Source organism: Macaca mulatta, chromosome 5, assembly GCF_049350105.2.
Source record: "Macaca mulatta isolate MMU2019108-1 chromosome 5, T2T-MMU8v2.0, whole genome shotgun sequence".
Taxonomy (NCBI): domain Eukaryota; kingdom Metazoa; phylum Chordata; class Mammalia; order Primates; family Cercopithecidae; genus Macaca; species Macaca mulatta.
This window is the reverse complement of record NC_133410.1, coordinates 63,296,866-63,322,361: the sequence shown is the minus strand read 5'-3', so window position 1 is coordinate 63,322,361 and position 25,496 is coordinate 63,296,866. Positions and strand designations below refer to the sequence as shown.

The window sequence follows — 25,496 nt, the reverse complement described above, 5'->3', positions numbered from 1 at the left end:
CACTCACTGACGGAGCCTCAGAACCTTCCTACTGTAATACTGCAAGCAGCCACTAGTGATAGCTACCAGAGCAGATAAACCCATAAACCCATCTGCCGTTCTTAGATGGAACTTAAGAAATGTAACAAAAATAAGCTTTTCTTGCACCAACAAGCAAAGTTAATTGTTTAACATGTGAAAATGTCTAGAACCAAATATCCTTAGAGATAACTAAAGAATGATTTGATATGGATGCTCCTAATTCTGGAAAAGAAACTTTGATCTCAAGTAAAAAATATTTAAGTTCAGTATACTTTTTACCTACATTTAAAAGGTGTTTTATTTTCTTCCAGGAATTCAGTAAGCTGTTTCAAATTTTTTCAACTAAGCTGCCTTGAATTTGGTGACACATGTGAATCTTTATCATTGATTATATTATGGAATAGATTGAGACACACTGAGTAGTCTTAGAAGAAATTAATTCTTAATTTACCTGAAAATATTCTTGAAATTTCAGAAAATATATTCTATGTAGAGAATCCCAACTTTTTAAAACAATAATTAAATGGATAAATTTGTCTTTGAAATATAACATTATGCTGCCTGGATGATATGCATATTAAAACATATTTGGAAAACTGACTCTTTTTCTTCTTTGGAGATGAAAGAAAGTTGGCCCTTACAGAAACTACATTTCCTCAGGACACTAACATGATACTCCAGGTCTAGAACTTTCTTTGGAAGTAGGAAGCACAGCAGTCAAGAAGAGGACACCCAGCAATGTGAAGACAAATTCTGGTCTCTTCACAGCTACCTCATCATTCGCTTTCTTATAAAAGTCACAAATTTAATTTTTAATAAGCAGAGTACTTTTCAACATCTAAAACATACAGTACAAAAAAAGACTTATAAATCATAGAATTCTGCCTATCCTCAAGTGCTTATATTCAGAACTCATGATAATGGCACTTAATGTTTAATTTCGGTATGCCTGAGTGCGAAAAAAGACTGAAAAAAGTAATCATAATCACTAAAACAAACCAAGGTGATACTCTTGCTCCATTCACCTAAAAGGTAGAAATTAACCTGATTTAAACTTATAACAGACCATTGCAGTTCATCTATAGTGAGGGAGATTAATACAAACTGCAGTAGAGCCCCCAAAAAAGAAAGGTATGGATAGGGTTAATAACATTTCTCGCTATATACGGCTCAACTCCATCAGTACGCAACAAATGTAAATATGCACCATGCAAGATATTCCATGTTTAGTGTGTCCGGTGGTTATAGATTTGCTAGTGGTTAATGATTTATTAGCCACCTTGTTTCAGATATGCAGAAGCTGAATAACTTACTTATAGACTGTCAAGGTCCATGACCAAATAAGAGTAAATTAGATTCAAACTTCCAAAAATATTTTGCCACTTGTGATAATAATTAAAAGTGCTATTAAAGGACTTCCTGGATAACCATCTATCAAAAAAATATTCTTTCAGTTACTCAGGAGGCTAAAGCAGGAAGATCTCTTGAGGCCAGGAGTTTAAAACTAGCTTGGACACAATAGGAAGACCATATGTCTAAAAAAGTTTGAGAAGTTCTCTGGTATGCACCTGTAGTCCCAGCTACTTGAGAGCCTGAGGCAAGAGGATCATTTGAGCCCATGAGTTCAAGGCAGCAAAGAGCTATGATCACACCACTACACTCCAGCCTGGGCAACAGAGCAAGACTCTGTCTTTAAAATAACTAATTGATTAATTTTTTAATTTTTTGAGCCTCTTTTTTTTAATCTGTAAAATGGAGGCAAAAATCCCGGTCATGTCCAGGCATAGTGACTCACCACTGTAATCCTAACACTTTGGGTTGCCACGGCAGGTGGATCGCTTGAACCCAGGAGTTTGAGACCAGCCTGGGAAGCATGGTGAAACCCTGTCTCTACAAAAATAAATAAATACAAAAATTAACTGGGCATGGTGACATGCACCTAGAGTCCCAACTATTCAGGAGGCTGAGGTGGGTGGATCATTTGAGCCCAGGAGGTTAAGGCTTCAATGAGCTGAGATTATGCCACCGCACTCCATCATGGGTGACAGAGTGACACCCTCTCTCAGAAAAAAAAAAAAAAAAAAATCCCTGTCATAGATGTCCCACAAAGTTAATATGGTAATCAAAGCAAATACACAAGGTGCTTTACAAATTCCACTATAGAAATCAATTTTGTTTACTTTCAGTGTTCTTCAAACCAGTCGAGGCTATCAGTTATTCCAGCACCATACCTTCCTCCCTAAACTCCTGCATACATATTGACATGATTGCATTAATATACGAGGTGTGAGATTACCATCTAAACCATCAAAGCCAGGGTGTCTTCCAACTGGGATATGCTACTGCTAGGGGAACCTGAAGACTTTCTAAGGGCTACATGCACATAGGTTGTCTTAACGGTTTAATTTCCATCCTCAACTCTCACGTATGTACTCTCTTGAGACATATCTGCCTGAGAACATGTTCTTTTCCTCCTCCCCTTTCATAGTCACTCTTTTCCCACCTTCAAAAGACAGATCTATGAGGGAACTTCAGAAAGTTCATGGGAAAATGAAATTAAAAGAAGTAGATTATCGGCTGGCTGCAGTGACTCACACCTGTAATCCCAGCACATTGGAAGGCCAAGGCCAGGAGTTCAAAACCAGCCTGGCCAACATGGTGAAACCCCGTCTCTACTAAAAACACAAAAATTAGCCAGACATGGTGGTGCATGCCTGTAATCCCACTTACTCCAGAGGCTGAGGCATGAGAATCACTTGAAACCAGGAGGCAGAGGTTGCAGTGAGCTGAGATGGCACCACTGCACTCCAGAGTGAGACTCTGTTTCAAAAATAAATAAATGGTTTATAGAATAAAATTTATAAAGTAAAAAGAAATATATTATTAAAAGTATAAGCTTCATTGCTCACCATAAGCTCCATCAAGTTCAAGACACTGAAATTTACAACTAGCTAGGGGGAATAAGTACTAGTGTTCTATACCACTGTAGAATGAGTGTAGTTAACAATAATATATAGTTTCAAGTAACTAAAGTATTGAACATTCCCAACATAAAGAAATGATAAACATTTGAGATGATGGATATGCTAGTTATCCCGATCTGATCTTTATACATTATGTGTATCAAAACACCACTATGTAACCCATGAACATGCACTATTACTGTCAACTTTTAAAAATAAAATTAAAATTAACTTTAAAAAAAAAAAAAAAACAGGACACTTCTGGCAGGCACAGTGTCTCATGCCTGTAATCCCAGCACTTTGGGAGGCCAAGTTGGGTGGATTACTTGAAGTCAGGAGTTCGAGATCAGTCTGGCCAACATGGTAAAACCCTGTCTCTACTAAAAATACAAAAATTGGCCAGGCGTGGTAGCACAAGCCTGTAATCCCAGCTCTTCAGGAGGCTGAGGTGACAGGATCATTTGAGCCCAGGAGGTGAAGGTTGCAGTGAGCCAAGATCGTGCCTGTGCCCTCCAGGCAGCCTGGGTGACAGAATGAGACTCAGTCTCAAAAAAAAAAAAAAAAGACACTTTGGTAAGCAATGATACCAGCCATTTAGTCCATCCTCAAAGAACTGAGGGTCCTGGAAATTTAATCATGTCAATGAAGTATTTTTTACATTAGTAACTGAAGAAAAATAGGTGATCTTAAAGATGTTTTAAGATTAGGAAACAAAAATAAGGCGGAAGGAGCCAAATCAAGACTATAAGGTGGATGCCTAATGATTTCCTATCAAAACTCACAAAATGGCCCATGTTTGATGAGAGGAATGAGCAGGAGCATTGCCGTGGTGGAGAAGGACTCTCCTCTCCAGTGAGAAGCATTTTTCTGCTAAAGCTGTAGCCAACTTAACTTTCTCAACACATTCTCATAATAAGCAGATGTTCTCATTCTCTGCCTTCCAGAAAGCCAACAAGCAAAATGCTTTGAGCATCTCAAAAAAACTGTTGCCATTACCTTTGCTCTTGACTGGCCCACTTTTGCTTTGACTGGACCACTTCCACCTCCTGGTAGTTATTGCATTGATTGTGCTTTGTCTTTAGGATCATGCTGGTAAAGCCATGTCCATCTCCTGTTCCAATGCTTCAAAGAAATGCTTCAGGATCCTACTCCCACTTGTTTATAATTTCCATCAAAAGCTCTGCTCTTGACTGCACTGATCTGGGCCCCACAGTTTTGACACCCATCGACTGGAAAGTTGGCTCAACTTTACTTTTTCAGTCAGAATTGTGTAAGCTGAACCAACTGAAATGTCTGTGGTGTTGGCTATTGTTTCTGCTATAATCATCAGTGCTCCTCAATTAGGGCACAAACATGATGAATTTTTTTCCTCACAAATTGATGTGGAGTCTACTGCATCTTCAGCATCATCTTGTCCCTTCTTAAAATGAGTTATCCATTTATAAATTGCTGATTTTTGAGGTGTTGTCTCCATAAACTTTGGTAAAGCACTGATGACTTCCCAAGTCTCCCACCCAAACTTCACCATCAATTTGAAGTTTGTTCTTACTTCAATTTTAGCAAAATTCATGTTGCTCTGATAGGGGTTCTTTTCAAACTGATGTTTTATGCTTCTTAGTGCATCAAACTAGATCCTGTTCAGAGAAGTTAGTACAAGTTTCTTTTGATATTAAAGTATTTTTTAATCCATGCATAATTTTTCATAATACACATTTTCCATTCATTTTTGAAGCCCCCTCACATTTCTTATCTATCACTGATCTCACTGTGGAAAATTTTTCTGTCTTAAAAACCTCCAGAACACAAAACAAATTAAGAATCTGAAATATTGATACTGTTGTTAAAAATGAAAATGGCCTTTTACAACTCAGGTAGTTCAGGTAGTTTCAAATATTAATAGGATTAAATAAGGACCTAACGGAATCATCAGGTGACTAATCACTAAAAATCATTTTGGTGGTAGAAATTTAAAATATTTAGTTATGAATCATTTTAAAATATCAAAATACATAAATTATGTATTAATACAAATAACATACTTTTGATGAAAAATAACTCCTTTTTTACTTTGATGAGAAGGTGAGATACTTAGTTTAATGAACAAGATTTTGTGAGAATAGTGGGTTTATTCTTAAAATGTCTTTCATGTCTGATTTAATAAAAGATAAAGATTTTTGTGCCTGCTTCTCCATTCACTGTATCTGTCACAATATCATATATGTTGTGCTGAAAATTTATACTGTAATTCGAGAGAATAAGAATGAAACAGGAAAATAAAATCTTGATATTATAAAAGTACTTTACCTTGATGACCATCAAAAGGATCTCAGAGACTTTCAAGGATCTTCAGATCAAACTTTGAAAAAACCTTTGAACAATATTGCACACATTTATTTTTATCCTCTTTGTAGTTACATATACTGAAAACCACATGGTTTCATGTGTGTATGTAACTCACACATACTGTCATTGCTTGTTGTACATCTACAGGTATATACCCTCACAAACACAGTAATTCTCATAAAACCAGTTTCATTCCATTCTTAATAAAAAAAATTATAGTAAATGTATAATTCTATGTGCTTTAACATCAAATATATTCCTGACAGAAGAGAACTTCCTGTTACATAAGGCATCAATGAAAGATGAAAATTCTGCTTCCAATTTTACTGTCTGGTAACTAGGAGAATTTCCCACAGACTAGTTTCTGGGCTTCAAACATTATAGACTTTTTCTCTTCCATTCACCACATAACCACATACTTCTGCCACCAAACATCACAAGACACATTATGATACCAACTCTGGCCTTCCACTCTGTGTCCCCATACCTGTACTCGGCACATTGGAACTTTGGGGGATGAGTGAAATAGGAGTATTTCTGGAAGCTATTTTTAAAATAAAATGACCAGAAACAACTATTTACAAGCTACATAAATATACCCCACTAAACCCAAACTAAATGTGTTCTCAATTTAACCTTTCATAGGTGGATCACAAAAATACCTGTAACTACACCAATGCCATTTGACACAAGATGAAGTATGATAAAAGGAAAGTCAGAGTAGAAGGAGAAGTCATAACTTGTTGTGGTTAAAATATGTTACTTTTTCAAAAGCTACAAAACATAGGATCCTGGGAACCCATGCTAGTATCATCTTAGGATCTTGGAAGAGACCAGTATAAGTGAAGGTCCCTGAAGTTTAAACTTAAACTTCACTAGCTTCATAATAAACACATCTCTGCCTCCCCCACCTTTACCCAATTTTAAACATTCTACTTGCCCTTCTTTCCTCTGCATTTTGGGGTTTGTTTTGTTTTTTTTTTTTTTTTTCAATAATCCTATTTATGTCTTTATGAGAAGACACCAAGTTTGTAATAATACCTGCCTTGTTCTGGGTGACAAATTCTGCTTAGACCATAAAGTATCTACCTCATGTAGTATATTCTGAGGGCATTTTACAAGGGACATACAATATATTTTAGGAAATTAAATTCTAATTTACTCTCTTTTGGCCAGAAAAACTTTGACAAGGTAATGGATACCAAAGTCTAGAGAAGTCCTATCCAAAAGAAATATAATGTGAACCACATATGTGTCTGTAAATTTTCTAGTTGCCACGTGAAACAGATAAAAAGAAGTAGAAAAAATATTTTTATTTCTTTTTTTTTTTTGAGACAGAGTCTCACTCTGTCACTCGGGCTGGAGTACAATGGCGCGATCTGGCTCACTGTGACCTCCGCCTCCCAAGTTCAAGTGACTCTCTCATGCCTCAGCCTCCCAAGTTGCTGGGATTACAGGCGTGTGCCACCACACCCAGCTAATTTTTGTATTTTTAGTAGAGTTGGGGTCTCACCATGTTGGTCGGGCTGGTCTCAAACTCCTGACTTCAGATGATCCACCCACCTCAGCCTCCCAAAGTGCAGGGATTACAGGTGTGAGTCACCATGCCTGGGCAGAAGTAGACAAAATTAACTTTAATAATATATTAATATAACAAATCCAAAATATTCATTCTAACATGTACTCAATATTTTTAAATTAATGATCTATTTTACTTCATTTTTGTTACTAAATCTTTGAAATCCAATATATATTATCATTTACATCTCACTTTGAGCTAGCCATATTTCTTTTATATATATATACTTTAAGTTCTAGGGTACATGTACACAACGTGCAGTTTTGTTACATATGTATACATGTGCCACGTTGGTGTGCTACACCCATTAACTCGTCATTTACATCAGGTATATCTCCTAATGCTATCCCTCCCCTCTCCCCCCACCCCACAACAGGCCCTGATGTGTGATGTTCCCCACCCTGTGTCCAAGTGTTCTCATTGTTCAATTCCCACCGGTGAGTGAGAACATGTAGTGTTTGGGTTTTTTGTCCTTGTGACAGTTTGCTCAGAATGATGGTTTCCAGCTTCATCCATGTCCCCATGAACTCATCCTTTTTTATGGTTGCACAGTATTCCATGGTGTATATGTGCCACATTTTCTTAATCCAGTCTATCATTGATGGACATTTGGGTTGGTTCCAAGTCTTTGCTATTGTGAATAGTGCAGCAATAAACATACGTGTGCTTGTGTCTTTATAGCAGCATGATTTATAATCCTTTGAGTATATACCCAGTAATGGGATGACTGGGTCAAATGGTATTTCTAGTTCTAGATCCTTGAGGAATCGCCACACTGACTTCCCCAATTGTTGAACTAGTTTACAGTCCCACCAACAGTGTAAAAGTGTTCCCATTTCTCCACATCCTCTCCAGCACCTGTTGTTTCCTGACTTTTTAATGATTGCCATTCTAACTGGTGTGAGATGGTATCTCATTGTGGTTTTGATTTGCATTTCTCTGATGGCCAGTGATGATGAGCATTTTTTCATGTGTCTGTTGGCTGTATGAATGTCTTCTTTTGAGAAATGTCTGTTCATATCCTTTGCCCACTTTTTGATGGGGTTGTTTGTTTTTTTCTTGTCAATTTGTTTGAGTTCTTTGTAGGTTCTGGATATTAGCCCTTTGTCAGATGAGTAGATTGCAAAAATTTCCTCCCATTCTATAGGTTGCCTGATCACTCTGATGGTAGTTTCCTTTGCTGTGCAGAAGCTCTTTAGTTTAATGAGATCCCATTTGTCAATTTTGGCTTTTGCTGCCGTTGCTTTTGGTGTTTTAGACATGAAGTCTTTGCCCATGCCTATGTCCTGAATGGTACTACCTAGGTTTTCCTCTAGGGTTTTTATGGTATTAGGTCTAACATTTAAGTCTCTAATCCATCTTGAATTAATTTTCGTATAAGGAGTAAGGAAAGGATCCAGTTTCAGCTTTCTACTTGTGGCTAGCCAATTTTCCCAGCACCATTTATTCAATAGGGAATCCTTTCCCCATTTCTTGTTTCTCTCAGGTTTGTCAAAGATCAGATGGCTGTAGATGTGTGGTATTATTTCTGAGGACTCTGTTCTGTTCCATTGGTCTATATCTCTGTTTTGGTACCAGTACCATGCTGTTTTGGTTACTGTAGCCTTGTAGTATAGTTTGAAGTCAGGTAGCATGATGCCTCCAGCTTTGTTCTTTTGGCTTAGGATTGTCTTGGAGATGCAGGCTAAAACAGCCCAATTTAAAAATTGGCAAAGATCTGAAGACATCTCACCAAAGAAAATACACAACTCTTAAATAAACATATGAAAAATGCTCAATATCAAATATCAGCATGAAATTACAAATTCAAAAACACTGAGATATCATTACACATCTATTAAAACAGCTAAACCCCGTAATACTTTATAATACCAAAGCTGTCAAAGATGTGAAACAACATGAATTCTCATTCATTGCTAATGGGAATGCAAAATGATACAGCTGCCTCGGAAGACAATTTGGCAGTTTCTTACAAAACCTAACAAACTCTTAACCATACAATCCTTGGAATTTACCCCAATAGTTCAAAATTTATGTTCACACAAGAATCTACATAATTCAAAATCTATAATTCATAATTGCCAAAACTTAGAAGCAATCAAGAAGTCCTTCAACAGCTTAATGAACGAAAAAACTGTGATATATCCAGAGAATGAAATATTATTCAGTGATAAAAATAAACTGTCAAACCACAACAAGCTATGAAGGACCCTTAAAAGCATTATTGATAACTGAAAGAAGCCAATCTTAAAAAGCTACATACTGGCTGGGTGTGGTGGCTCATTACCATAATATCAACACTTTGAGAGGCCAAGGCAGGAGGATTGCTTGAGCACAGGAGTTCGAGACTACCCTAGGCAAAATAGGGAGACCTCATTACTACAAAAATAAAAATAAAAATTAGCCGGCATGGTGGTGTCTGTAGTCTTAGCTACTCAGGAGGGTGAGGTGGGAGAATCACTTGAGCCTAGGAGGTTGAGCCATGATCACACCACTGCACCACTCCAGCCTGAGTGACAGGGTGAGGCCCTGTCTCAAAAAAGACCAACCTGCCCAGTATGGTGAAACCCTGTCTCTACACTGTATGGTTCCAGTTACATTATCTTTTTGGAAAAGACAAAAATATGGGGATAACAAAATGATCAGTAGTTGCCAGAGGTTAAGGGGGAAGGGAGGATGAAGAGGTGGAAGACAGAAGATTTTTTTAGGGTAATGAAACTATTCCATATGACACCATAATAGTGGATACATGCCATTATGCATTTATCAAAATCCATAAAATACACAATGCAAAGAGTGAACGCTAATGTAAACTATAGACTTTAGTTAAGAATGTATTTTATTGGATCATATATTTAATGTATCTTAATGTACAATTGTAGCACCAATTGTAACAAATGTGCCACATTAACGCAAGATGTTAATAGAATTAACTGTAGGGGAAAGGAAGAGGGAATGTAAGTGGGAACTCCCTGTACTTATTCCTCAATTTTTCTGTAAACATAAAACTACTTTTATAAGTCTATTAATTTTGCTAAAATATACCAAAAAAAAAAAACCCACTGGTTAGTTTTTTAAAATATTAGCCCACAGTGTTTGCAAATTGGTGTGGTTTGCTTAAAATGATCTCCCCCTAGTGGTGCTGAGACAGAAAAACTAAAAGAGTAGTGAACTGGCTGTGTAGCCAGGGAAAAAGACAGCAAGGTACTACTAGAAACAAATTGTCTCAAGTCAGATTGCAGTCTGTAAACCCAAGTAAGGACTCAAGTAGTCAGGCAGGAGGGTGGTTAAGAATGACACTTTGGGAAAACCAGACAGTGTCTGAGCAAAGTAAATGAATAGGTGATCCCCGTAACACCATAGGAGTGACTCAGAAAAAAGGAAACCAATTCTGTAACTAAGCATCCCTTAGATAGATCTCCCACAGACCAGAGAAAGAAGTCACACAAAAAGGGTCATAAAATGCAGTCTAATCCTCCAAATTAAATGTTTGCAGATTTGACCAGTAGAAATCTAATCTAAGATTTAAGAAGCCATGTTCAGAAAACTCAATAGTGCTAATTAAAAATAAGTTGAACTTTAATTGTTAATATAATTAAAACTTTAAATTTGTAAAACTAAAATTGGTTACTATATACCCAGTATGAAGTCAGTATATAATAGATTTTAGATCAACAAATAGAACAAATAATTGCAACAATTATTCACTTCAGAGTCAAATTAAAAATAACAATTTGAATTCAACTTACTTTACACTTACAATCACAAGAGGAAGTTACATATAAGAACATCTCAAAAAGTCATGTACTTATATCCCTTCTGGAATCTACTAAACATTTTTTTAAGAGTCCACTATTCATATCTTATTAAAGTATCTGTATATTAAATCATCTACTATTTAAGTGTTCCTGTGTAACTGAGAATAGAATCATTTGAGAAGTCAAAGAAAGTTAACACATATAAAATCACTTTCTTTACAAATATTTACAACATCGCCTCACTGCCTTTCTAGGTAGATACCCCCACTGGTTTTGGTAGACTCATTCATGCTGCAAATTGCATCCTTAATACTGTGAGTGCAACCTTATATATATGTGTGTGTGTATGTGTGCGTGTACATGTATAAATATATACACATATAGAGAGAGTATATCTATCTATATATATATATCTATATCTACATCTACATCTATCTATCTATATATATAGAGAGAGAGAGCCAAGGACTTTTATTATCATCCTGCATTCTAAACTTCTGATCTATATTTCATTCAGTAGTTCTTTCCTCAGCAGTGTGTGATCTGTTGTTAAACCCATCTAACCCATCTATTTTTCTATTAATTTTGTTTACTGGCATTTTCACTTCTAGAATTTTTATTTGGCTCTTTTTGAAATCTGCTATACCATATTTTATAGTTTCCAGTTCCTTGTCAAATTTTTCAGCCAGGCACAGTGGCTCACTCCTGTAATCCCAGCACTTTGGGAGACTGAGGTCAGCGGATCACCTGAGGTCAGGAGTTTGAGACCAGCCTGGCCAGTATTGTGAAACTCTGTCTCTACTAAAAAGACAAAAATTAGCCAGGTGTGGTATCGTGTGCCTGTAATCCCAGCTACTGGGGAAGTTGAGGCAGGAGAATCACTTGAACCTGGGAGGCGGAGGCTGCAGAGAGCTGAGATGGCGCCACTGTACTCCAGCCTGGACAACAGAGACATTCCATCTCAGAAAAAAAGAAAAAAAAAATCAAACTTTGCTTTTCTCTCCTTGAATATAGTCTCAGTTTAAAAAAAAAAAAAAAAGAAAAAAAGAAAAAGAAAAAAACATAATTCTAATTATCTTGATTCCACATGGGTCTTTTCCTATTGTCTGTTTTTCTTTTCATTCTTCCTCACAGGATCTTGCTTCCTACTGATTCAGGTTGTCTTTGATAGCATATTCAAAGTAGTTTCTAAAACATTTTTATAGAAACAATGAGTACCAGATAATATCTTTGTTTCTGCTAGAAGCCACGGTGAACAACAATCTGAATCATCTTAATCCAGTTTTGCAGTTTGAGATTTTTCTGGGCCACACAAACAACAGAAAGTTAGGTTGCAGTCCTTGTGAAGACTAACTGACTTCTGGTTCACCCCTAGAGTTCCCTAGTCTATTGCAAGTCATAGTTTTTCAGGGCTCTCACCTTGGTGAGCTCTGAACTCTGACGTTAGACCTTCTAGCCCAACTAGCCTATCAAGTATACAGTTTAACCACTTCCAGATCAGCAACCAGCTCTAGGACAAAAATGGTCCCAAATGCTGGGCTCTCCTTTCTTTTATTTTTTATGTTTTTTTATTATACTTTAAGTTCTAGGGTACATGTGCACAATGTGCGGGTTTGCTACATGTGTATACACGTGCCATGTTTGTGTGATGCACCCATTAACTCGACATTTACATTAGGTATATCTCCTAATGCTACCCCTCCCCCTTCCCCCCACCCCACAACAGACCCCGGTGTATGATGTTCCCCACCCTGTGTCCAAGTGTTCTCATTGTTCAATTCCCATCTATGAGTGAGAACATTCGGTGTTTGGTTTTCTGTCCTTGCGATAGTTTGCTCAGAATGATGGTTTCCAGCTTCATCCATGTCCCTACAAAGGACATGAATTCATCCTTTTTATGGCTGCATAGTATCCCATGGTGTATATGTGCCACATTTTCTTAATCTAGTCTATCATTGATGGACATTTGGATTGGTTCCAAGTCTTTGCTATTGTGAATAGTGCCACAATAAACATACATGTGCATGTGTCTTTATAGCAGCATGATTTATAATCCTTTAGTTATATACCCAGTAATGGGATAACTGGGTCAAATGGTATTTCTAGTTCTAGATCCTTGAGGAATCAACACACAGTCTTCTACAATGGTTTAACTAGTTTACAGTCCCACCAACAGTGTAAAAGCATTCCTATTTCTCCACATCCTCTCCAGCACCTGTTGTTTCCTGACTTTTTAATGATCGCCATTCTAACTGGTGTGAGATGGTATCTCATTGTGGTTTTGATTTGCATTTCTCTGATGGCCAGTGATGATGAGCATTTTTTCATGTGTCTGTTGGTTGTATAAATGTTTTCTTTTGAGAAGTATCTGTTCATATCCCTTGCCCACTTTTTGATGGGGTTTTTTCTTGTAAATTTGTTTGAGTTCTTTGTAGGTTCTGGATATTAGCCCTTTGTCAGATGGGTAGATTGTAAAAATTTTCTCCCATTCTGTAGGTTACCTGTTCACTCTGATGGTAGTTTCTTTTGCTGTGCAGAAACTCTTCAGTTTAATTAGATCCCATTTGCCAATTTTGGCTTTTGTTTCTATTGCTTTTGGTGTTTTAATCATGAAGTCCCTGCCCATGCCTATGCCCTGAATGGTATTGCCTAGGTTTTCTTCTAGGGATTTATGGTTTTAGGTCTAACATTTAAGTCTCTAATCTATCTTGAATTAATTTTTATATAAGGTATTAAGGAAGGGATCCAGTTTCAGCTTTCTACATATGGCTAGCCAGTTTTCCCAGCACCATTTATTAAATAGGGAATCCTTTCCCCATTGCTTGTTTTTGTCAGGTTTGTCAAAGATCAGATAGTTGTAGATGTGTGGTGTTATTTCTGAGGGCTCTATTCTGTTCTGTTGGTCTATATCTCTGTTTTGGTACCAGTACCATGCTGTTTTGGTTACTGTAGCCTTGTAGTATAGTTTGAAGTCAGGCAGCATGATGCCTCCAGCTTTGTTCTTTTGGCTTAGGATTGTCTTGGCAATGCGGGCTCTTTTTTGGTTCCATATGAACTTTAAAGTAGTTTTTTCCAATTCTGTGAAGAAAGTCATTGGTAGCTTGATGGTGATGGCATTGAATCTATAAATTACCTCGGGCAGTATGGCCATTTTCACAATATTGATTCTTCCTATGCTGGGCTCTCCTTTCTAGACTTCCATACTCTCCCCGATCTTGACCTAGTAATTTCTCACTATCTTATTAACTCTACGATAGTTTTCAGTTTTTTTAACACACCATTCAGCTTTTTAATTGTATTGAACACACCTAATTCATCCAAATGACTCAATCTAGCATTATTAAAACTAGAAGTCCATTCCTGATCATTGATCCTAACCCCTTTCCACAGTATTTTGGCAAGAAGATCTATTACCAATCAATAGGTGCAGAGTCCATAAGAAGGTTACTGGTCCTAATACCTGATGATTTCCTGAAACAAAGAATGTGGAGACTCAGTCCCTGTTGTTCCCATTTGAGGTTTAGTCACTACTTCTGATGAAGTAGGAACAACTTCACATGGTGTCTCACACCACCCTATATCAAATAAGTGATTATTTTAAAATACAGTACATCTACGATTCTCAAAAATTAACATTAACAGTTCTCTCCTTCCTGAATGAAGAAAACATTAACAAGAACTCTATAAGGAAGGCATATGAGTGTGTTTGTGTATATGCATAGTGGACTCCAGAATATTACTCTAATCATCTTTGTGTTTACTTTGAATATGTATAAATATTTTCATTTAAAAAGTAAAACAATTATACCAGTACTGTAAAATATGTACTATTTTTTAAAATTAATTTACTTATTTTAATTGATAAAAATTATATATATTTATCATTTACAACATAATGTTTTGAAATATGTGTACATTGTGAAATGGGTAAATTGAGGTCATTAACACATACATTACCTCACATACTTTTTTGTGATGAGTACACCTAAAATCTACTCTTTTTAGCAATTTGAGAAAATAATATTTTGTTAATGACTATAATCACCATGTTGTACAATGGATCTCTTGAATGTATTCCTTCTCTCTGAAATTTTGTACCCTTTGACCAACATTTACCCAACCTTCCCCCTTGGCCGTGGTATTTTGTCAAGCTGGTATAGCATATCAAATAATGAGACTTATGGTCACCAACTGATTACTTTGACTTCGTTTTTTAAAACAGAAGCAGATACAAATTTTTCTACATACAGAAAATTATTTAAAAAATTAGTCCCTCAGGCCAGGCATGGTGGCTCATGCCTGTATTCCTAGCACTTTGGGAGGCCAAGCCGGGTGGATCACTTGAAGTCAGGAGTTCAAGACCAGCCTGGCCAACAAGGTGAAATGCCATCTCTACCAAAAATATAAAAAATTAGCCAGGTGTGGTGGCTCATACCTGTAATCCCAGCTACTTGGGAGGCTGAGGCTGGAGAATCAAGTGAGAATCACTTGAACCTGGGAGGCAGAGGTTGCAGTGAACTGAGATCACACTCCAGCCTGGGCGACAGAGCAAGATTCTGTCTAAAAAAAAAAAAAAAAAAAAAGTGGTCACTCAACTCCTACCACTCATGTATTCCTATCATCCTACCATTAACATTTTGATGAATATTTTCCATTAACTTTTTTCTATGTATATTATATGTATGTTTTCACAAAGTTGGGTTTATACTGCAGTAGTATATACTGCCATATATACTACTATCTATATATCCTACTATTCACATTTTGTAACAAAAATGTCTTTTTTATTCTAATGTGGACAGGGATTTTCCTCATGGACCATCTGTGGCTATTTCTCGGCTGAGCTCATCCTTTTGGATTTGATGAAGGCCATGCCGTGTGTCCACATGTGAGTATTTAAGGCAGCTTCAGTTGCGAAAGTTTTTGCTCATACTTTGCACTTTCTGTCTGACATGGCACCATCAGGGGATTCATTCTCATGGCTGGGTTTGTTCTCTTATTCCTTATCTTACCCAGCCCCATTTTGTTTGGGCGCTGGCTGAGGTTCCTTTAACTTGTTTACAATGAAGAGGTGCCTGGACAGAGAGACGTGAGACGTGTAGCAGAGGCCACACTCCTGGCACTGGTAGGAAGAACCATCCTATTTGTGCTGACAGACATGTTCGTGGAACGGCAGCAGGTTTTCGGTGGTGATGCCACACAGGGTACACTTGTGAACCTTAAAAACATTGATTTTCAGCTTTTTCAGTGGTTGAGTGATTGCTCCTCAGGGAGGCCTGAACTCCAGAACTGGTTCTTCTAACTTCCACTTGGGACTGGGGACCTTGGTGTCTTCTTTTATTTCTGTTTCCTCCTCTTTGGTGGCATCCGTCATTTCTTTCAGGTCAGGGTCCTTGATGCCGTGCATCAGCTGGACGTGCTTCTCCAGCATCAACCGTTTGGTAAAGGTACATCTGGAGTATGGGCAGTGCGAGCAGGCACACACTTTCCTGATGCCTTTGTGCTTGATCCGGTGGTGCTGGCACAGACTGTGAGAGGAGCTGAAAGACTTGTCACACTGGCGGCGGGGGTGTTTCTTCATTTGCTTCCCGTGCTCCTTCCTCACGTGGGATATGTACACATCTCTCTGCATGAACAGGTGGTCACACTCCCAACACATCCACCCAGGACTGGCCACTTTCTTGGTTTCCATTTTTTCACAGGAGATGGAGGGTTTTTTTCCAATTTCTCTTTCCTATTCATGGATTTGGTGTCCTCTTTGTTTTGATTTGCTGAATTTTGAGTTACAGGCTTAATGCTCAAAGGCAAGTTTATACCCAAGTTTGGAGGCCCTTCAACACTTTTCAGTGTTCCATGCATAGACTTGATATGGTCCATCATAAGTTGCTTCTGTGCATATAAAAGAGAACAGTCTTGACACTTGAAAACAGATACTTTCTGTTTTTCAATGTGTTGGTCAAAGTGGCGATACAGCAAGGTTTGCAGGGTGAATGTAGTGTCGCACGTGGAACACTTACTTATTATTTTTGGTTCTCCTATCTTGATGCCGGGATGCTGTGTATAGGCGTGGGAATACGTGTTTGGGGCAGACTTAAATGCCATTGGACAAACAGGACACTTGTAGAAGATTTCACAATGAGAACCTTGAATGTGAGACTTCAGAACAGCCACATCAGAGTACACAACATTGCAATGCACACATCAAAAACCAACTCTCCTCTTGTAGTTCAGACAGTTCTTGGTGACGTGGGTCTGAAAGTACACCGACCTGCAGATGGCCCCGCACTCAGGGCAGGTGTAGGGAGATTTGTGCTCATGGATTCTCTGGTGTGATGCATAACTGCACCGGTTAGGAAGCAGCATGTGGCAGCTAGTGAGTCTTTTGTCCACTCGTATCTGCAGCCTGCTGGAAACATGTAGCCAGTGACATCTCATCCTGGAAGACTTCATTACACTCCAAACCTTTTAGACTATGTCTACACAGTTTGGAGGGGTCTTCATCTTGGGGCATGGCTGGGGTGATGGGAGTACTTGAAGGAACCGATAAGACTGTTCCAGTTATGCCAGACTGAATTTTTGTGACAGTGTGTGTGCCAGCTCCCACGAGGCTCTGAAGAGTGGAAGTTGAAGTGGAAGTATTACTTGACAGAGAAACTCGTTTGATCTGCTGGGACTAGCTTTAAAATTAAGTGAGAGCATTGCATTACCACCCCTTTCTCCTTATGCCCATGGGCATGGGAAAGGAGGCTACATTTGTTGTAAAAAAAAAAAAAAAAAAAAAAAAAAAAAAGAGGTTCTTTGTACAAAGGTTGCATGTTACTTTGATGCACACACTCCATCTGTCGCAGTGCTGGGGTCAGACTCTTTTCAAGTGCGAAGGAGTCCCCATACTCCAAGTACTTGTACCCATGCATTGGTAACATGATCCCTGCATTGGCAGAAGGACTGAGGTTTGGGATGTAAACAGGGACTGGATTGACACTGCTCAGCACCTTGTTGAAAGCTTCCACCACAGAACTCTGCAAGGATAATACCACCTGGACTCGAGACACCTTTTTGGGGGGTGGTGAGGCTGCTGCATTGATTATTGCCTGCTTTATTTGTTGCTGAGGTTTGGTTAGCACTTGGCAGAGTTCAGAGTGGCCTGGGCACCCTAAGGCAGAAGGTTAAGGTTGGCAAGGTGCACTGTCTTTGGCACGAGTTTGGCATCATCCAGGCTGGATGCTGGCATGACAGTTTGCTGCTGGATGGCGTTGGCAGCTTTAATGATGGTGCTGCTGGCACTCTGAACAGAGGCAGCAGATATGACCATGGTTTTCACCCTGGCGCTGTTAGCGAGCTTCAAATCAATGACTTGGGATCCTGCCATCTTCACAACAGACACTGGGAGGAAAGCAGTAGCCACAGGCTTGATTGTGACCTGTTTGGGGGTGAGCTCTGCAGGGGAAACTGCACTGGTCATGACCGCAGACTGGAGAGGCACCCTGGGGGTAAAGGAAAGGATAGCGGCTGATGCTGGAGACAACAGAAGGGATGTCACAGAGGCCAGCACGCTACTATTCACATATTTTCTTATGTCATTATTCTGCTTAAAAATGATTTTAATGACTAAATTGCATCTTCTTTATTGATAAACCATAATTATGCACCAATTCCCTAACATTCTTAAAGAAATTTTGGAGGTAGCTGGCAAGATGGCCGAATAGGAACAGCTCCAGGCTGCAGCTCCCAGCCAGATCAATGCAGAAGGCGAGTGATTTCTGCATTTCCAACTGAGGTACCCTGCTCATCTCATTGGGACTCATTAGACAGCGGATACAGCCCACGGAGGGCAAGACAAAACAGGGTGGGGCATCGCCTCACCCGGGAAGCACAAGGGGTTGGGGAACTCCCTCCCCTAGCCAAGTGAAGCCATGAGGAACTGTGCTGTGAGGGATGGTGCAACCTGTCCCAGATACTGCGCTTTTCCCATGGTTTTCACAACCCACAGACCAGGAGACTCCCTCAAATACCTACATCACCAGGGCCCTGGGTTTCAAGCACAAAACTGGGAGGCCGTTTAGGCAGACACCCAGCTAGTTGCAGGAGATTTTTTTTCCATACCCCAGTGACACCTGGAACACCAGCAAGACCAGAACCGTTCACTCCCCTGGAAAGGGGGTTGAAGCTAGGGAGCTAAGTGGTCTAGCTAAGTGGATCCCACTCCCATGGAGCCCAGCAAGCTAAGATCCACTGGCTTGAAATTCTCACTGCCAGCAGCGCAGTCTGAAGTTGACCTGGGATACTCGAGCTTGGTGGGGGGAGGGGCGTCTGTCATTGCTGAGGCTTAAGCAGGCAGTTTTCCCCTCACAGTATAAACAAAGCTGCTGGGAAGTTCAAACTGCACAGAGCCCACTGCAGCTCAGCAAAGCTACTGTAGCCAGACTGCCTCTCTAGATTCCTCCTCTCTGGGCAGTATTGGGGGAACCCACCCCCAATATCTCGACTTAGGTTCTTTCTATTTTCCATAAGTGTCGGCCAGCTGAGAAATAGAGACAGTACAAAGAGAGGAATTTTACAGCTGGACCACCAGGGGTGACATCACATATTGGTAGGACCATGATGCCCATCTGAGTCTCAGACCAGCAAGTTTTTATTAAGGGTTTCAAAAGGGGAGGGGGTGTAAGAACAGGGAGTAGGTACAAAGATCACATGCTTCAAAGGGCAAAAAGCAGAACTACTAATAAGGGTCTTAAAAAGATCACATGCTTCTGAGGGAACAGGTCAAAGGGAAAAACCAGAACTACTGATAAGGGTCTATGCTCAGTGGTACACGTATTGTCTTGATAAACATCTTAAACAACAGAAAACAGGGTTCGAGAACAGAGAACCAGTCTGACCACAAATTTACCAGGACTGAGTTTTCCCAACCCTAGTAAGCCTGACGGTACTCCAGGAGACCAGGGCATATCTCAGTCTTATCTCAACTGCACAAGACAGACATTCCCAGAGCAGCTGTTTATAGACCACCACCCAGGAATGCATTCCTTTCCCAGGGTATTAATATTAATATTTCTTGCTAGGAAAAGAATTTAGCGATATCTCTCCTACTTGCACAGCCATTTATAGGCTCTCTGCAAGAAGAAAAATATGGCTCTTTTTGCCTGACCTTGCAGGCAGTCAGACCTTATGGTAGTCTTCCCTTGTTCCCTAAAAATCGCTGTTATTCTGTTCTTCTTTAAGGTGCACTGATTTCATATTGTTCAAACACACGTTTTACAATCAATCTGTACAGTTAACATAATTATCACAGTGGTCCTGAGGTGACATACATCCTCAGCTTACAAAGATAACAGGATTAAGACGTTAAAGTAAAGACAGGCATAAGAAATTATAAAAGTATGATTTGGGAACTGATAAATGGCCATGAAATCTTCACAATTTTCCTCTGCCATGGCTCCAGCCAGTCCTTCCATTTGGGGTCCCTGACTTCCCCCAACAGGGCAGGGCATCTGAAAGAAAGGCAGCAGCCCCAGTCAGGGGCTTATAGATAAAACTCCCATCTCCCTGGGACACAGCACCTGGGGGAAGAGGCAGCTGTGGGAATAGCTTTAGCAGACTAAAATGTTCCCCTGCCTCCTGGCTCTGAAGGAGCAGTGGCTCTCCCAGCAAAGCAATCAAGCTCTGCTAAGGGACAGACTGCCTCCTCAAGGGGTCCCTGACCCCCATGCCCCCTGACTGGGAAACACCTCACAGCAAGGGTGCCCCTCTTGTGTGAGGTGACCCTCAGACACCTCATACAGAAGAGCTCTGGTTGGCATCTGGCAGGTGCCCCTCTGGGATAAAGCTTCCAGAGGAAAGAACAGGCAACAATCCTTGCTTTTTTGCAGCCTCCACTGGTAATACTGAGGCAAACAGGGTCTGGAGTAGGCCTCCAGCAAACTCCAGCAGACCTGGGGCAGAGAGGCCTATCAGAAGGAAAACTAACAAACAGAAAGGAATAGCATCAACATCAACAAGAAGAATATCCACACAGAAACCCTACCTTAAAGTCACCAACATCAAAGAACAAAGGTAGATAAATCCACAAAGATGAGGAAAAACCAGCGCAAAAAGGTTGAAAATTCCAAAAACCAGAATGCCTCTTCTCCTTCAAAGGATCACAACTCCTGGCCAGCTAGGGAACAGAACTAGACAGAGAATGAGTTTGACAAATTGACAAAAGTAAGCATCAGAAAGTGGGTAATAACAAACTCCTCTGAGCTAAAGTAGCATGTTCTAACCCAGTGCAAGGAAGCTAAGAACCTTGAAAAAAGGCTAGAGGAATTGCTAACTAGAATACAATTTGGAGAAGAACATAAATGACCTGATGGAGCTGAAAAACACAGCACGAGAACTTCATGAAGCATATTCAAGTATCAATAGCTGAATCAATCAGGCAGAAAGAAAGGATATCAGAGATTGAAGATCAACTTAATGAAATAAAGCATAAAGACAAAATTATAGAAAAAAGAAAGAAAAAGAATAAACAAATCCTCCAAGAAATATGGGACTATATGAAAAGATCAAATCTACATTTGACTGGCATACCTGAAAGTGATGGGGAGAATGGAACCAAGTTGGAAAACACTCTTCAAGATATTACCCAGGAGAACTTCCCCAACCTAGCAAGACAGGCCAGTATTCAAATTCAGGAAATACAGAGAACACCACAAAGATACTACTCGAGACGAACAACCCTAAGACACATAATTGTCAGATTCACCAAGGTTAAAATGAAGGAAAATATGTTAAGGGAAGCCAGAGAGAAAGGTCTGGTTACCCACGAAGAGAAGTCCATCAGACTAACAGCGGATCTCTCTGCAGAAACCCCACAAGCCAAAGAGAGTGGGGACCATTATTCAACATTCTTAAAAGAATTTTCAACCCAGAATTTCATATCCAGCCAAACTAAGCTTCATAAGGGAAAGAGAAATAAAATTCTTTATAGACAAGCAAATGCTGAGATTTTGTCACCAACAGGCCTGCCAAACAAGAGCTCCTGAAAGAAGCACTAAATATGGAAAGAAAAAACCAGTACCAGCCACTGTAAAAACATACCAAATTGTAAAGACCATCGACACTATGAAGAAACTGAATCAACTAACAGGCAAAATAACCAGCTACCATCATAATGACAGTATCAGATTGACACCTAACAATATTAATCTTAAATGTAAATGGGCTAAATGCCCCAATTAAAAGACACAGACCTGCAAATTGGATAAAGATTCAAGACCCATCTCACGTATAAAGACACACATAGGCTCAAAATAAAGGGACAGAGGAAGATTTACCAAGCAAACAGAAAGCCAGAAAAAGCATGGGTTGCATTCCTAGTCTCATAAAACAGACTTTAAACCAACAAAGATAAAAAAGACTAAGAAGGGCATTACATAATGGTAAAGAGATCAATGCAACAAGAAGAGCTAACTATCCTAAATATATATGCATCCGATACAGGAGCACCCACATTCATAAAGCAAGTTCTTAGAGATCTACAAAGAGACTTAGACTACCACACAATAATAGTGGGAGATTTTAACACCACACTGTCAATATTAGACAGATCAATGAGACAGAAGATTAGCAAGGATATTCAGGCCTTGAACTCAGCTCTGAACCAAGCAGACCTAATAGACATCTGCAGAACTCTCCACCCCAAGTCAGCAGAATACACATTCTTTTCAGCACCACATCACACTTATTCTAAAATTGACCATATAATTGGAAATAAAACACTCCTCAGCAAATGCAAAAGAAGAGAAATCATAACAAACAATCTCTCAGGTCACAGTGCAATCAAATTACACTTCAGGATTGAGAAACTCCCTCAAAACCTCACAACTACATGGAAACTGAACAACCTGCTGCTGAATGACTACTGGGTAAATAATGAAATTAAGGCAGAAATAAGTTCTTTAAAGCCAATAAGAACAAAGATACAACTTACCAGAATCTCTAGGACACAGCCAAAGCAGTGTTTAAAGGGAAATTTATAGCACTAAATGCCCACGGGAGAGAGTGGGAAAGATCTAAAATAGACACCCTAACATCACAATTAAAAGAACTAGAGAAGAAAGAGCAAACAGATTCAAAAGCTAGCATAAGACAAGAAATAACTAAGATCAAAGCAGAACTGAAGGATATCTCCTTCAGTTCTGAAAAATCCTTCAAAAAATAAACCTTGATTTGCTTTCTCTGTCTTCTGTTAATCAGAAAGAGCCTGTCTCTCATTATCAATGAAAAGTTTTACCTGGGGGCAATTAACCAAAGAGGGAGAGGCTGAGTTACAGCTTGTAGAACAAATGAAAATCCTTCAAAAAAAAAAAAATCAATGAATCCAGTAGCTGGTTTTTTGAAAACTATCAAGTTGGCTTCATCCCTGGGATGCAAGGCTGGGTCAAAATATGCAAATCAATGAACATAATCCATCACATTAACAGAACCAATGACAAAAACCACATGATGATCTCAATAGATGCAGAAAAGGCCTTCCATAAAAAGGAGGAAAAGGCCTTCAACACCACTTCATGCTAAAAAACTCTCAATAAACTAAGTATTGATGGAACGTATCTCAAAATAATAAGAGCTACTAATGACAAACCCACAGCCAATATTATACTGAATGGGAAAAAACTGGAAGCATTCCCTTTGAAAACCAGCACAAGACAAGGATGCCCTCTCACCACTCCTATTCAACATAGTATTGGAAGTTTTGGCCAAGGCAATCAGGCAAGAAAAAGAAATAAAGTGCATTCAAATAGGAAGAGAGAAAGTCAAATTGTCTCTGTTTGCAGATGACATGATTGTGTACTTAGAAATCCCATCATCTCAGCCCAAAGTTTCCTTAAGCTGATAAGCAACTTCAGCAAAGTCTCAGTATATAAAATCAATGTGCAAAAATCACTAGCATTCCTATACACCAACAACAGACAAACAGAGAGCCAAATCATGAGTGAACTCCCATTCACAATTGCTGCAAGGAGAATAAAATACCTAGGAATACAACTTACAAGGGATGTAAAGGACCTCTTTGTGGCTGACTGCTATGGTTACTACTTGAGACCATCACTATAGCAGTTACTACTGTTACTGCTTGAGACCATCATTACAGTCGAATGAAGGCACGAAGGTAGAAATGAAAACCAAGGAAAAAAGAAACTGTTTTAAGGAAAAGTTAGCATGGGGAAAAAGAAGAGAACTCCCTGCTTCTAGTGAGCAAAGGCCACCCCCTGTATTTATTGGGTAACAAAAGCAGGGAGGAGGAGGTAACGATTGATCAGCTGCTCAATTGATCACAGGTTCATATTGTTACTAACAGGCTTCAATCATGCCCGATCATAGGAAACACTTGTGTGGCCTCCAACATCTCCTCCTTTTTGTTTTTAAATTAATTGAGCAAGACAATTGCAGGCTGTGCAGCCCTTAATTGCCGATTGGTAATCCAGCTTCATTTTTTTAGCCCTTATTCAAAATGGAGCCGCTCTGGTTTGAATTGCTTCTTACATAACCCCCCCTTCCCTTTTACAAGAGGACCTTTAATCCTAAGGGTTGCAGAAGGATGAAGGTCCGTCTTCTGCAACTTCTTCATGCAGAATAGGGGCGATAATATTCCTGCCTAACTATTAGGGTGTCTTGTATTCAGAGAGGAGCTCAGTCAGAAAGTATTGATCCATTAAACATCTATTGTACCTCTGAGTTCCAGCAAAAGGTGAAACACTGGCGCTCCACAGTTTCTCAGCTTCCTGTTTAGTCTTCGTGATCTGTCCCCATGCTATGAAGGTTGATGTCAGCGTGACTCCGCTCAGTCCTCATTCCGTCTTCGCATTCAGATTCAACTGGCTCATGGCTCGTACTGGGGGAACCAGGACTGTAGTTGGAATCCATGGGTCCCTCCAGTCTCCATGGTCGCACACATCTTGAGGGCACCCCCAAGGTTTGTTCATCTTCTGTAAAGACACAAGCATATCCTCGTCCCCACATTAATAAATCTACTGAAATAAAAGCAAAGGCTCTTGTGGCTATAGCCGGGAGGCATGCCATTGCTGAGCATTTGTTCTACAAGCTGTAACTCAGCCTCTCCCTCTTTGGTTAATTGCCCCCCGGGTAAAACTTTTCACTGATAATGAGAGACAGGCTCTTTCTGATTAACAGAAGACAGAGAAAGCAAATCAAGGCTCATCCCTCTCATAAACAATCCTCAAGATCTATTACCATGAGAGACCAGTCTCTTGTCCCGTACCCATAAGCCCACAAAACTTCTTTTCTTCAATCTACACTGCACAAGTGGGTCTATGAGATGCTATGGGTTGTGACAGATAAATCTCTCTCCTAGTTGCCCTTCTAAATCCCTGACCTCTTCACTTCTCACATAGAGAAGGCTGCAATTTACAGGGAATAAGCAACAGTTGAGCAATATATTCTCCCGGTTCAAAAACCCAAAGATCTTGTGATATTACCACCACCTGAATTTCTCCTTCACAATCCGAATCAACAACTCCTGGTACTACAATGTCCTGTAAGTTAAGATGACTTTTACCCAAAATTAATCCCACATATCCTGTTGGCAAATATCTCCAAATACAAGTGTGAATCTTAGTGAGTTTGTTTCTTCCAATTAACGTAACCTGTTCTCTAACTGGGAGATCTAATCCTGCACTTCCAGGAGTTCCTGGGGAGAGAGAATCAATGTGCCTCGGGAAACCCACCCCGGAAACGGAGATGTGGCCTGGACAGGGTATGCCCTCATAGTTTGAGGTGCCCAGGTCCAGGCTGCCTTCTCACTTCCTGACAGGGGCTGCTGTTTTGATG

The 25,496-nt window shown here is 39.6% G+C and overlaps 1 pseudogene; it reads right to left on the bottom strand.

The window, feature by feature from the left end:
* Nucleotides 1-16,094: 16,094 nt before the first annotated feature.
* On the bottom strand, nucleotides 16,095-24,276 carry LOC706940 (zinc finger protein 532 pseudogene; annotated as a pseudogene).
* Between the last annotated feature and the right edge of the window lie 1,220 nt (nucleotides 24,277-25,496).